Source organism: Pituophis catenifer, unplaced genomic scaffold, assembly GCF_029215685.1.
Source record: "Pituophis catenifer annectens isolate HBS135680 unplaced genomic scaffold, rPitCat1.0.hap2 SCAF_1, whole genome shotgun sequence".
NCBI lineage: Eukaryota > Metazoa > Chordata > Lepidosauria > Squamata > Colubridae > Pituophis > Pituophis catenifer.
The window spans coordinates 178858921-178871655 of NW_027256881.1; positions in this window are offsets into that span (position 1 = coordinate 178858921).

Consider the following 12735-nt stretch of genomic DNA (forward strand, 5'->3'; position numbering starts at 1 on the left):
TAGTGTTTGAATGTAAAATCAATCTGTACCAGACTCTATAATGTATATAGAGATGCAGTGTATAATTACCCAGAAAGATGGATTTCTACCTTATATATCTTGACACAGACTATTACAACTGTCACTGAGCACCCATGCATCATTCTATGCTACTTTTTCTCAAAAGTTCAAGACGGAAGTCATCCTTCCGTCAATTTTTCCTCTCCACAGCCTTGTAGGATAAGTAGGATTGAGAGCAATATTGCCCTACGTTATCCAATGAGTTTCTGTAGCTAAAGCTAAACTTGAACCTGGGTTGACCTTAGCTTGGGCCAACACCTTCACTATTATGCTACATTGGTTCCATTGCACCATGTTTGAATTCTATGAGATTAAAGTGGCAATCTATTGGTTTGGGTCTTATTTTTTTGTTTTGTAGAATAAGCCCTTTTAAAGAAAGATGGGATTAGGCGATCCATGTGAGAGTTTAGTTGATTTGCTAATCATGTATTGTTTTAATATATTGCTCCATTTTAAATTAAAAGATGGTCGCAAACAGACATTTTCCCCATCATGAAGAACAATGAAACTTACAGCTTCATGTTTATTTTTTGAGGGTGGGTAGAGATGATAGAACTTTGTTTTATGTCAACTGTAACTTTTGAGAAAAGAAAGAAAAAGCAATTTTGAAGCAAATTTTCTTACTTATCTCCATGTGGCTAACCTACAAGCAGAGGTAGTGGTTCTTTTCTTGTTCTTTTCTTCACAGTTCCTCACAGTGGGAGATGACAATTTGATGATACTTCATCAGGTTAGGTCTCCTGCTGTGGAGTAGATTGTGACAAAGGAGAATGCTTCTCACTGTAGCAATGAATGGAAAATCTGATTTTTGAAAAGTTATCGTTATTGTGTTATAAAGGATGCTTTAGGTCAATTCTATGGAAAAGCAACAGTTTTTAATGTACTCCAGGTTCATGGATTACTTTTGCCATTTGGAATCAGTGGTTGTGTGACTACTCGTTTCCCAGTCTTGAAGGTTTCTGACACCTGTCCCTTTCTCTTACATGAGAAACAGAGATTCCTAACTCATCAGCATTAGCCCTTACAAGCCTCAGCAAACAACCTAAGGCATTCAATGGGATCCAACAGCTACACCTGGGCACAACATACTTATTTTGCCAAATCATGCACCAATTATTTTCTTCACTGGAGAGCTACATCCCAGCACTGCAGAAGTGTATGACATACTGGTAGATGTTCTGTGCAGCTCCATAGTCTCACTTCCTGGCTGCTGGCAACGTTTTGGCAAGAAAATTAAAAACAGTTTATTTATTGGCTTTGCAAATGGCCAAATCCAAGCCTTCTCATGGCAGCTTGCAGAATAACTATTAAAACATCAATAGAATGACATAAATTATATGCATCAACAATACAACCTAAAATATAAAACTATGGTCACTAACATAGCATTTAAACAAGTAACGGTTGCTAGCAAAGTCCACAGGAATGTTCTAGCATAATTAAACTAATAATATTCATATTTATTATTCCAAAACTATCCCAGAATACATTCTGTAACAGCAATTTTACACATACAAAATGGACTAGGGTTAGGGTTAGGGCAAATACTCTCTGAAAAAAAAGTTTCTCACTTCCTCGAAGGCCAACCTGGAAAGTCAGTGCTAGCCTGACATCTTTGGGGAGACCACTGCATAAAAGCTGAACCATAACTGAAGAGCATCACTTCCTGGCTTCCAACCCTCCAGAAAAATGTCTTACGGTAAAAACTGGTCCTGTGCTGAGCATATCCGACAGCTCATTTCCAGTTGAAGAAGGTAGTTCTGGAGATAACTTGGCGCCAAATCATATAAAACTTATATGTCAAAACCAGCTCTTTGAATTACATTTGGGAGCCAAATGCAGAGCCTTCAGTGTAATACGTTTTTAGGAGTTAAGACCTGCCAGTAAACAGGCTACAACATTGCAACTTCTAATAGTATTCAAAGATAGCCTTATGTAAACCATATTGCAATAGTCTAAACACATGTTGAAAAGAGTGTGAGTTACTACTGCACTCTGAGTAGGACCGCTTTGTTTTCACTTAGTTAGCAGTTGCAGCTTTTTAATGCTCCTGCAGTTGATCCAGATGTGGTCTATTACAGTAAGTCAATGGACTATCTTCAGTCCTAGAAGCTCATGTTCTGCTCAACCCTTACAGCCCTCCAGTGGGCAGCCTTTCAGTTTTTGTCCACGGATGGAGCATGCTCCCCTTGCTTACTCACCCTCTGACCATCAACCTTCAAGGTTTCCCTCCCCTTAATGTTTTTCTCACATTTTCAGTGGTAAATAGGAACCTTGCTATTCTGTTTCTACAAAGAGATTGTAGGAAGAAAGCCATGTTAATTTATGGGGGCAAAAAAATCAGGAATGAGGCAGAATTTTTTTTTTTTTTACTAACATGCTTTGTAAATAGACATATGGTTCACTTCATCCAATGGATAGAGTGCTTGGCTGAAACTGGATATAAACCGGGGGAGATGGAGGGGGAAGGTAAGTTGATTCTCTAGATCCAGGTTACATGGGAGACAGATCACAGGGCCCTTGTCAATCAACAATTGTAAGGCATCCAAAATCATTGTGCTTGCAGAGAGACCTTCTGAGATGGCCTGAAACCAGGTTTTCACTTAATAACACTGTTAAAGTCTTGTTTTTCCAAAAACTGTAACTTTGAGGTCTTCCATACAGTATCCTGTGAGGCTGAAATACTCTGGTATTACTTTGTTCATGTTTGGGGTCCTGATGTCAAACTGCCTATTGCTTTGATTAGTGAGGCTTCAAAGTAGTGGGAGGGGAAAAAAATAAAAAAAAAAAGGAGAATCTGTGTTAGAGCCACTGGAGATAATGTGTGAAGGATGTCTGTGTGAAGGCATTCCTGCATGCACACATCTGGGAGAACACAGGAAAGGCATGGGGATGGGTGATGGGGACCTATCTTTTGAAAGAAAAGCCAGGCGCTGGTACATTGGCCTACCCAAGAGTCAGCCAATGGGGCTTGCCTTCCCTGCAGGGACAGGAGGGCAAGAAACAGGGGAACAATCAACCCAGCATGGGAAATAAGCAGCTGAGCCAGCAGTATGAATCTGCCCCAAGGACTATATGCAGTTAGTATCCAGTTTCTATAAATCAGCTACATGATTGCTATTTAACAGAAAAGCAAACAGCTGGTAACTTTAGAACCTAAGCATCTCTCTGAATAAGGCTGCTGAAAGTCAGAATCAAAATAAATATCAAGTATTAGGCTTCCATGAAGGCATCCCAGATGAGATCAGGGGAGTCAATTTGGAACGGGTGGGGAGAATGCTATTTTCCCTTGACACTGAGTTGGTTTAAGAATTTATCTGCCGAAATGGGAGAAAAGGCTCTGAGTTCTTGTAAAAAGAGGGACGGCCTTCGAAAGGCTGATTATAATGTGTGGCTTCTGGCAACAGAGAAGCTTCAAGCTGCATTTTTATATCGACGGGATTAGCCCTTCCTGCCTTTCCTTCCCCAAAAGAAGGAAGGTCTCAGCAGTCTGGAGATCTGCCTGTGAAAGAATTTGTAGGCTTCGAAAGCGTTTCTTTCCCCACCGTGCTCCCAGTAGTGCTCTAATAGCAAAATGCGTGCACTGCAGAGCTTGAAATGGGGCTGCAGAAGAAGCCATACATCATCGGCTGTAGCTAGTAACACTGAACATAATCATATATTGATAAAGGGCCCTGTCAAGTCCACTATGGTTCCTGGCCATAAAGCCACATGACACTACATTTTCATTATTGAAAATGAAATACACAATGGCCAGCTTGTTCTGTTTCAAGCCTGGAGGTGCTCCTTGAGAAATACTGACTCAATCCCAAGGTTTTACTGCACATTTCCACGATATAATGAAGTTGGCCTTCAACTGGCCCATACCGGGGCTTACTGGAGCTGATTTTTTTATGAACTGTGTAAGCACAAAACATGGAATAAAATGGGTGATCGGTCGCCTGGCTCAGAATTCCCACTAGGCCCTTGTCTGCTGTATGGAAAGGAGGCTGGGTCCATGGGCCTCTTGCTTTAAAGCTACTTGGATGCTGTTTGTACAAAATTATCTTGCTAACAGAGGTGGGATGGTGTTAAAAATAACTTGCACAAAAGAACCTGAATTTATTTATTTATTTATTTATTTATTTATTTATTTATTTATTTATTTATTTGTCCAATTTATATGCCGCCCTTCTCCGTAGACTCAGGGCGGCTTACAATGCATTATAGCAATAGCCTGCATACTTTTTTGTATATACCTGCTTATTAGGGCTTTCGGCCTCCCCTAAGCAGTGTTGTTCTATACAAAGTCAGTTAATTGCCCCCACAATCTGGGTCCTCAATTTACCTACCTCGAAAGGATGGAAGGCTGAGTCAACCTTGAGCCTGGTGAGATTCGAACTTGCACTAATTGAAGACAGCTGGCAGCTAAGTGCTAGCACTTAACAGCACTTTAGTCTGCTGCACCACCGAGAATTGTTGTTCTTATTCCCACACATGTTTTTCACTAAATATATGAAATATTAGTTTTAAGATCTTGCATGGTGTTTGTGTGGTGCCAAAGTTCCCATCCATTATTTCTAAATAATGGATAATTCCAAAATTTAAGCCTTAATAAAATATATAGGAGTAAACAAACAGCCAGGTTTAGTCTAGTGATCAAGGCACTAGGCTAGAAAGTGGGAGACTGTGAGTTCTAGTCCCACCTTAGGCATGACAATTGGCTGGGTGACTTTGAACCAGTCCCTCTTTCTCAGTCCATCCCACCCCATAAGAGGAGGGAGTATTAAGTATGTTTGTCACCTTGAGTTGTTTATAAAAATGATAAAGGTGGGATATAAATAAAGTAGATAAATAATCATAATTAAAAGAAGGAACAATCAAAGACAGAGATCATTTTTTCAGCATCTCTCATTTCAAGATTTCTTATTTCATCTCTAGATGAAAGGGATCTGGCAGCAGAAGGGAGGGAAATGTGTGTTGGGAAAATATATCCTGGGATTGTCTCCCATGATCAGTCTCAACCCTAACAGAAGTCAGCAGCAAAGATACTGCTATACAGCCACAGGTGAAGCACAGGGTGCAACAATATGGGAACATATCTAGAAGCAGGTGATGGGGGCTTTTGTGACTGAAAATCCTGGCTTATGAGTCTTCATCACGTAGAACTATACTGTAGAAGCCCAGTGGGTTCCCTGGATAGGTCAATCCCACTTCGCATAGGATTCATGCAGAGCAGTTGATGAGAAAATTCCCCTCCATATCCCAGCCTCCTGAACCTTTGCAATTTTTCTCTAGGCTCATCTAAGCCAAATGGGCAGTCTGAATCGAGTGTAAATTTATTTCTGCTGGTTGAGGAGGTTCAGTTCATGCCGGTAAAGCTGCTTTGAACAACCAAACCAAAGAAGACATGAAACTTTTTTTCAGAGAGAGAGAGAAAGAAAGAGATACAGGCAGAGGCAGACAAAGAGAGAGAAAGAGACAGAGAGAGGCAGTTGTTGGTGAAGGGACTGTTGATTTAATCAGAGAGCAACAGACAAGTTCTTAGCATTTCTAACATTGTGGGTCCTCCTGCTTGTCAAATGTTTTTCTTGCCTTCCATCTTTCACAATGTGAAGAAAAAAGCATCTGGCTATGCTGAGTCTTGATGTGGAGCACAGTCCACAGAGAGATTAAGTTCTTCGAATCAAGTATACAGCCTCTGAAGCTTCATTTCAGTCAAAGTAACAATCCGTGTCGCATCTAATTAGGTACTCCATCTTGAATTCCTCAAATATGAACAAAGAAGTTCAATATTTTAATTAACTCAGAAAGCAGCATTGAACTGGTTAAATCTGTTGACCTGAAAAAGGATGAGGGAGCACACACTGTTCTGTCTTGAGCTCCTGAATGAAAGGTAGGGTAGAAGACTAATAAATAAATACAGTTGCTTCTGGACCTACTGGTTGTACCACCTATCATCAGTTGATGGCTTCAACCATCACGTCTCTAAAGCCAATTCATGACCTCCTCTGTAAGCCACTCAATGGTGTTCCATTTCATATTGGATTCCTGTTTTGTATATCTCTCAATGCATCTTACTCTTTCTTTGGCACCCACATCATAGACAGTGAAGTTTAAAATGGAATAACATAAAAAGAGACATAACATTGCTCTGAGCAGGTGACATCTGCTGCAGCATGAGATATGTTTTAGGGAACTGTAAACAGGCAGAAGCCAAACAGAAAAATAATAAAGTGGCTTTTAAGTAAAACCAGCAACAACTTGGATTTATATAGTACTCCGTATGTTCTGCATGAATAATACCCTAAGGCATTTTAGAGGGAAAGAAGGTAAGGAGCTGGCTGGGGGAAAAAAGAAGTAGAAGATATATTGAAAAATAAGCAGAAAACCCTTTAATTTTTTAGTAGGCATCTACTCTTCTTATTAAAGGTAGCTTTTAAGTTGTAGCATCCAGGCATTGCTCAGGGCCTGTCCTAAGGGAGAGTGAGACAGCTGTCATGGGGGAGCAGATTGAAGTGTTGTGAAAGGACAGCACATTCTTCATTACTTAATTATTGTGGGTTTTGTTTTGGGGGAGGATTTTTGCTGACAAAGGCATGAGAGAAGGATTTTCCTGTCTCAGGTATCCACATGACATGGCTGGCATTAAGGATTGTGCTCTTTGGTTAGCAGAGACAAGGGGTGGGGGCTACATCAAGTTTCCTATGCCCCTTGGTCCTTCCCTGGCATTGTTCTGTGCTGGGGATGGATGCACTGAGCATCCTGAACAAATGAAGGTTGTTTTCTATTAAAAAGAAAGAATGAAAAGTGAAACAAAAAGGGGTGGAAAAACCAAATACTTACACTTGTCTGGTATCTAATGTTTGGCTTAGGTATTTGGAGCTCAAACTCTTAGAGATGGGCAGGATTTTGTTCTTTAGTATTGAAGCTTGAAGCACATTTTGATGCCATGGAGAAAAGAGGGATGCTATGTTATTATTAACTCTTCTGGAGCATTGCTGAGATTTTGGATTGGGTGGAGTGAAAATAGAGAAAGGAGGCAGATGAAGGGGCAGGCTGATCCCATGGGTTATTATTCTCTTTGTTTTCATTGTAATTCAGGGATCTGCAAAACTGCAGTTCTCAGTAAAAGGGCAATTTTGGGTGGATTTGCTTAGAAGTCACCTGAAATAAGCAGGCAAGAGAAATGAAGGAGAGATTCGGCATCAAAGGCACAAAACAAATAACCTTGGCACAACCGCCTGTCCTCAGTTTTGTTTAATATTGTTTACTACAATTCATCCCTGATCTAAGGTGTTCTCTGATTTCACTAGAGAACTAAAGAATAAAACAAATCCGTCATTTCTTTCAAATGAATATTTTATTCATTCATTTTGCGTGACATTGTAAGGTTCTCAGAAAAGAGTGGATTTAATGGAAGAGAATGTCTGTAGCTAAGGACTGAACGGTGGCGTGCTTGGTGCTTTCAGAGTGCTTGCCGATTTGCTTGCAGATGCTTCATTACCCAGGTAGTAGGTAACATCATCAGTGCAACCAGCTTGCTGCCTCTTTATATGTAGTAGCTTTTGATCTGCCAATTTTGGTGGGGGCGTAGTTTCCTTCTTGGTGGTTCTTTGATTACTCTTGTTTTCTGCCTGATTGCTTGTTTGGCACTGATAACCTGCTTATCTGTAGGTGGGCTGCTGGAGGGGATGCATTCTAGTCTTTCTGTTTCCTTCCTATGCTTTTTATTGTCTTTTGAATGGTATGTAAATGTGGTTTATCTCTACAGCAGTGGTGGGTTGCTCCCAGTTTGTCTGGTTCTTGCAAACTGGTAGTAATGGCAGCGGGAGGCTCCGCCCACTTGCCCGGATGTCATCATGAATGAGCTGCGCATGCACAGAAGCTTCTGTGCAAGCACAGTGACCGTGCGCTCCCGTTGCGAATTGATAGTGGAGATAAGTAGAACCCACCACTGGTCTACAGGTAATCCTTGCTGAGCACCCCTTTGTTTGGTGACTATTCAAAGTTGTGCCAGTACTGAAACACTGGTACTTACAACCAGTCCTTGAAGTTCCAGCCATTACTCCATCCTTGCAATCATGTGATCATGTGGGCCCTTGACAACCAACTCACACTTATGAGAATTCCTGTGCTCTATGGTCATATGATCACCATTTGTGAACTTCCCTGCCAGCTTCCCATAAGCAATGGGGAAGCCAGCAGAGAAGTTTGCAAGTCACTCTGGCAAATCTTGCCTGCCTAGCAGTTCCACTCCAGGCTGGAAAGTGCACTTCTGCAACTGTCCATACACCCCCCCCAGACCAAAATTGCATGTGCCACTTCAGCCACCTGTGCACCATTCCCCACCCAACAGCAGCCACCTCTGGGCCTAAAATTGCTTGTGCACACAGCAGTCCCATTCCTCCTCCAAGCAGGCATCCTTTAACTCAAAATTGCACACCACTTCCCTCACCCATACATCCTCCCTCACCTGCTTGCAAGTTGTCTGGACTTGCAACTTCTTGCTGGCTGCTCCACTGAATCTGGTTATTTGAAGGAGGAGATCCTCCCTTAACTACCCAGGATCCTGGCTTAATGACAGCAACGGGACTGCCAGGATTGACATTCCTATGTGTAACGCAGTCATGTAACATTGTGTTTTATGACCACACTGCTTAGCGTTAGAAATTCTGTTCCCAATTACTGTTTCTGAGGTGCTTTTCAGCCATGGGAGGGTTTTCCTTTTCATAGGTTTTAGTGATTGTACTGTATCAGGTTGTGTAGTCAGGTACTTTTTGAGGAAGTTGCATGTCTATCCTTATTGTTGGAAGATGGCGGCTTTCTTTCTTCTTTTTTTACTGTTATCCCTGCGAAGTGGTCAAGTCAAGAAGTACAACCAAAACTACTAACTCCATCTTTATTGTTAGGTTAACAAAATCTTGCAAGATTGAAAGCATTTCTCCTCTCTTTCCCTTTTACTCTCTGGAAATCTAGGAATGATCCCCTTTGAAATATTTCTCATGCCGTTCTCCCTTCTGTGGGCTGAGATACACGCTGGTTGTCCAGTCTGTGACTCTTTTTCCTGTCTCCCAAGATCATCCCCACAGGTCAATACTCTGGTGTTCCCAGTTGCTGTAGTATGTTTATGCTGGTCTGAATAACTTTCTTGCAAAGGTCTTCATATGGGAGAGTTATTATTTTGATAATGGAGCACTTGGTTATCATGGGTTGCTATCAAATCCCAGACTTGGATAGAATTGGGTTTCTAGATTATTTATTTCATTCCCACCTTTATTATTTTTACAAATAACTCAAGACAATGAATTTATCCAACACACTTTCTACCAGGGGTGAAATCTAAATTTTTTTGCTACCGGTTCTGTGGGTGTGGCTTAATTAGTGGGCAGGGCTTGGTGGTAAGGTGACTGGGTGGCCTTTGCCCTTTTTAACCTACAAAACACAACACAACACAACTGGCTCACCCACAATGTAAAAGCAGCTGTGCTAGACTCAAAATGGCCCCGCAACAAGCAGGAACCTCACACAGCCACAAAAAGCCCCAGAAAAACAACTTTCACACTTTACACACACACAACACAACACAACACAATTGGCTCACCCACAATGTAAAAGCAGCTGTGCTAGACCCAAAATGGCCCCTGCAACAAGCAGGAACCTCACACAGCCACAAAAAGCCCAAAAAACCAACTTTCACACTTTACACACACAAAATTCCACATACAGCTTTGTGACATTTTGTGTGTTTGTGTAGTTAGAGTGAAACACTACAGAAACACACTAAATCTCAGAAAGCTGCACAAATATTATTTTATTTTATTTTATTTTTATTTTTATATAAAAGCAGCTAAATTTAAAACTTCCTAAACTTTAAATGGCTAGGTCTAAAGAAAGAACAACTAAAAAAAACCCCAATTAACTATTTTTTTAAAGCTCCCAAAGGGGGAAAAAACTTACCCAATAGAACAGGAGTCTCCAACCTTGGCAACTTTAAGACTTGTGGACTTCAACTCCCAGAATTCCTCAGCCAGCTTTGCTGGGAGTTGAAGTCCACAAGTCTAGGCAGGAAGGCAGGCAGGCAGAAAGAGCTGCTCACTGATGAGCTTGATTGCAGGTAAGGAGATTCAGTTGCTTGCTGATGCATGGATTGCGATCGTCCTGCGATCAGCAGCTAAGGTAAGCAAGCTGGAGGTGGGGGAGGGGGGAGAAAAAAAAGAAACTTTCTTTCTTTTACATGGCTCTGGCAATCCAAGCTGAGTTGCCTGATTAGCAGGCAACTCAGCTGGGATGTCAGAGCTTGGCTGGTCAGAGCCATTTACAAGGAAAAAAAGGCTCTGATGATTGCGGGGCTCAGCTGGGCATGGGGGGCGGGGGCAGGGATTTTTGCCACTGGTTCTCCGAACTGCCTGCTGCCATCACTACCTACTCGCCTGAGCCGGTCCGAACCAGGAGCATTTCACCCCTGCTTTCTACCTCCTATTTTCTCCTGTGAGGTGAGTTAGGTTGAGAGAGAGAGAGTGACTAGCCCAAAGTCACCCAGCTAGCTTTTGCTGGGTGTGTCCTCCTTCCACTGGTGAGTAGTATCAGGACTTTCTGATAGCTAAGTGCAGAATACTACAGAGATCCAAATACCAGATGTAGAAGTAGCATCTTCGGGATGTCTTTCAGAGTGTTTAAACTTGCCTCTCAAAACTTTCTGAGAGGCGTAAATGCTACCCTCCTAAAATTTCTCATCGCTCTAGGAAATAGATGAACATAATTATTCCCCATGCTACCTCCATTTTATTTTGGAATATTTTTCACAGCCATTCACTCCCAAGCACAGGGAAATTGTTTGCTTGTTCAGCCAAGTGATGAGCTGCTGACTTTATTTGTTAATAACTCCAGTTGCACACACACACCGCTGGCTTGTGCTATATTTGTCTGGGGATGCAACCATGGAATAATCCCTATTGCCCTCGGTGCAACTTACTTCTCAGTAAACAGCCATCCAGGTCTGGCAGATCACAATACTTAAAAGAACACATTTGCATGAGAATTGAAACTGCACAATGGAAAAGACAAATACGTTCAGAATTTTTATGTCCCCTTATGGCCTGGCATTTTGCTGGGGCTTAAAGGTCATATCTGTCAGGAGTGGATGTGGGGAACAGACCTTCACCCTTTCTCAAGTAATTGGGCATCATGCTGATAGGGAGAATAGAATATGCTATGAACAGCTTTTATTAGACATTTATCCAGGCTTTAATGATAGACAGTTTCAGGACAAGGCCTCATGTTATGCACAAGTTTGTTATACCAGTATAAATACATAACTCTTTCCACCAGAAGCCATGTATTTTGCAATATTCTTGGCCAGATGCTAACAATGAAAGTCAATAAAATTCATCAGACACTTCCATTTTATTAGGCGCATCAATCGTCCTAAAAATCTACTCACTTAAAGTGCAGAGATTTGAGGGTAGATCAGTACCAGCTTCCTTCTAATACAGGTCTGTTTCATATATGGGAAATGTTTTGGATCCAGTCTGAAATTATTCCCTGGACAACTTTATTGTTTAACTATTGATCTCTGAAATTGAGGCCTGTGATACACCTAAAATGGTATAGGGTTTCCTGCTTGAGCAGGAGTTTGGACTAGAAGACCTCCAAGGTCCCTTTCAGATCTGCTATTCTGTTAAAAAGGAGACGGGGCTTCAATCATTTGGTTTCAGCAGCTCTCTTGATTTTGGTTAGATGCACCCTGAGGTACGCTTAAATTAGAGCAGGCAACTGGCCACTCATATTGGTCCTGATATCCATTCTGTCACTCTGGGAGGTCACCACAAGTCAAGCAGACATTATTTTCAGAAAATAATAAGTCAGATAGATTTTAACAGAATAACAGAGTTGGAAGGGACTTTGGAGGTCTTCTAGTCCAACCCTATACCATTTCAGATAAATGATTGTCCAATCACTTCTTAAAAACTTCCAGTATTGGAGCGCCCACAACTTCTGGAGGCAAGTTGTTCCACTGATTAATTGTTCTAACTGTCAGGAAATTTCTCCTTAGTTCTAAGTTGCTTCTTTCCTTGATTAGTTTCCACCCATTGCTTCTTGTCCTGCCCTCAGGTGCTTTGGAGAATAGCTTGACCCCCTCTTCTTTGCGGTAGTCCCTTAGATATTGGAACACTTTTTGACCAGGGGAAGTAAATAAATTAAATAATGTCATAAATAAAATTTTAAATTAACACATTTATAGATTTTCATGGAGTCTGCAGCAGGCTGATTGCTTCTTAACTATGTATGTAGTGTTAACTGTATGCCCAGCAACTACTAATATGGTATGTACTGTTCTCTTTTGCATCCTGTCTGCTTCTTTATTTCATTGCAATTAACAAACTCCATCCAGCCCATTTTAAAAGCAAGTTGTTAACAGAAAAGATTATCTTAAAAGCAGATCAAAGGAATCATGTAGACGATTACCTGATTATTGACTTCACAGCAAAAGAACTGAATTGATTACTCAGAATATGTTCCATACAAACAAATCTTCTTGTATTTCAGAGAATAATTCACCGTAGGGAAAAAGCACTAGGCAACTCTAAAAAATGTAACAGCTTGACAAAGAAGTAAATTAGGCTTATCATTCTACCATTTTGAAAAGGATTAGAAACAAAAATGAGAGATAAAGTAAATGTTTTTCATCCTGGA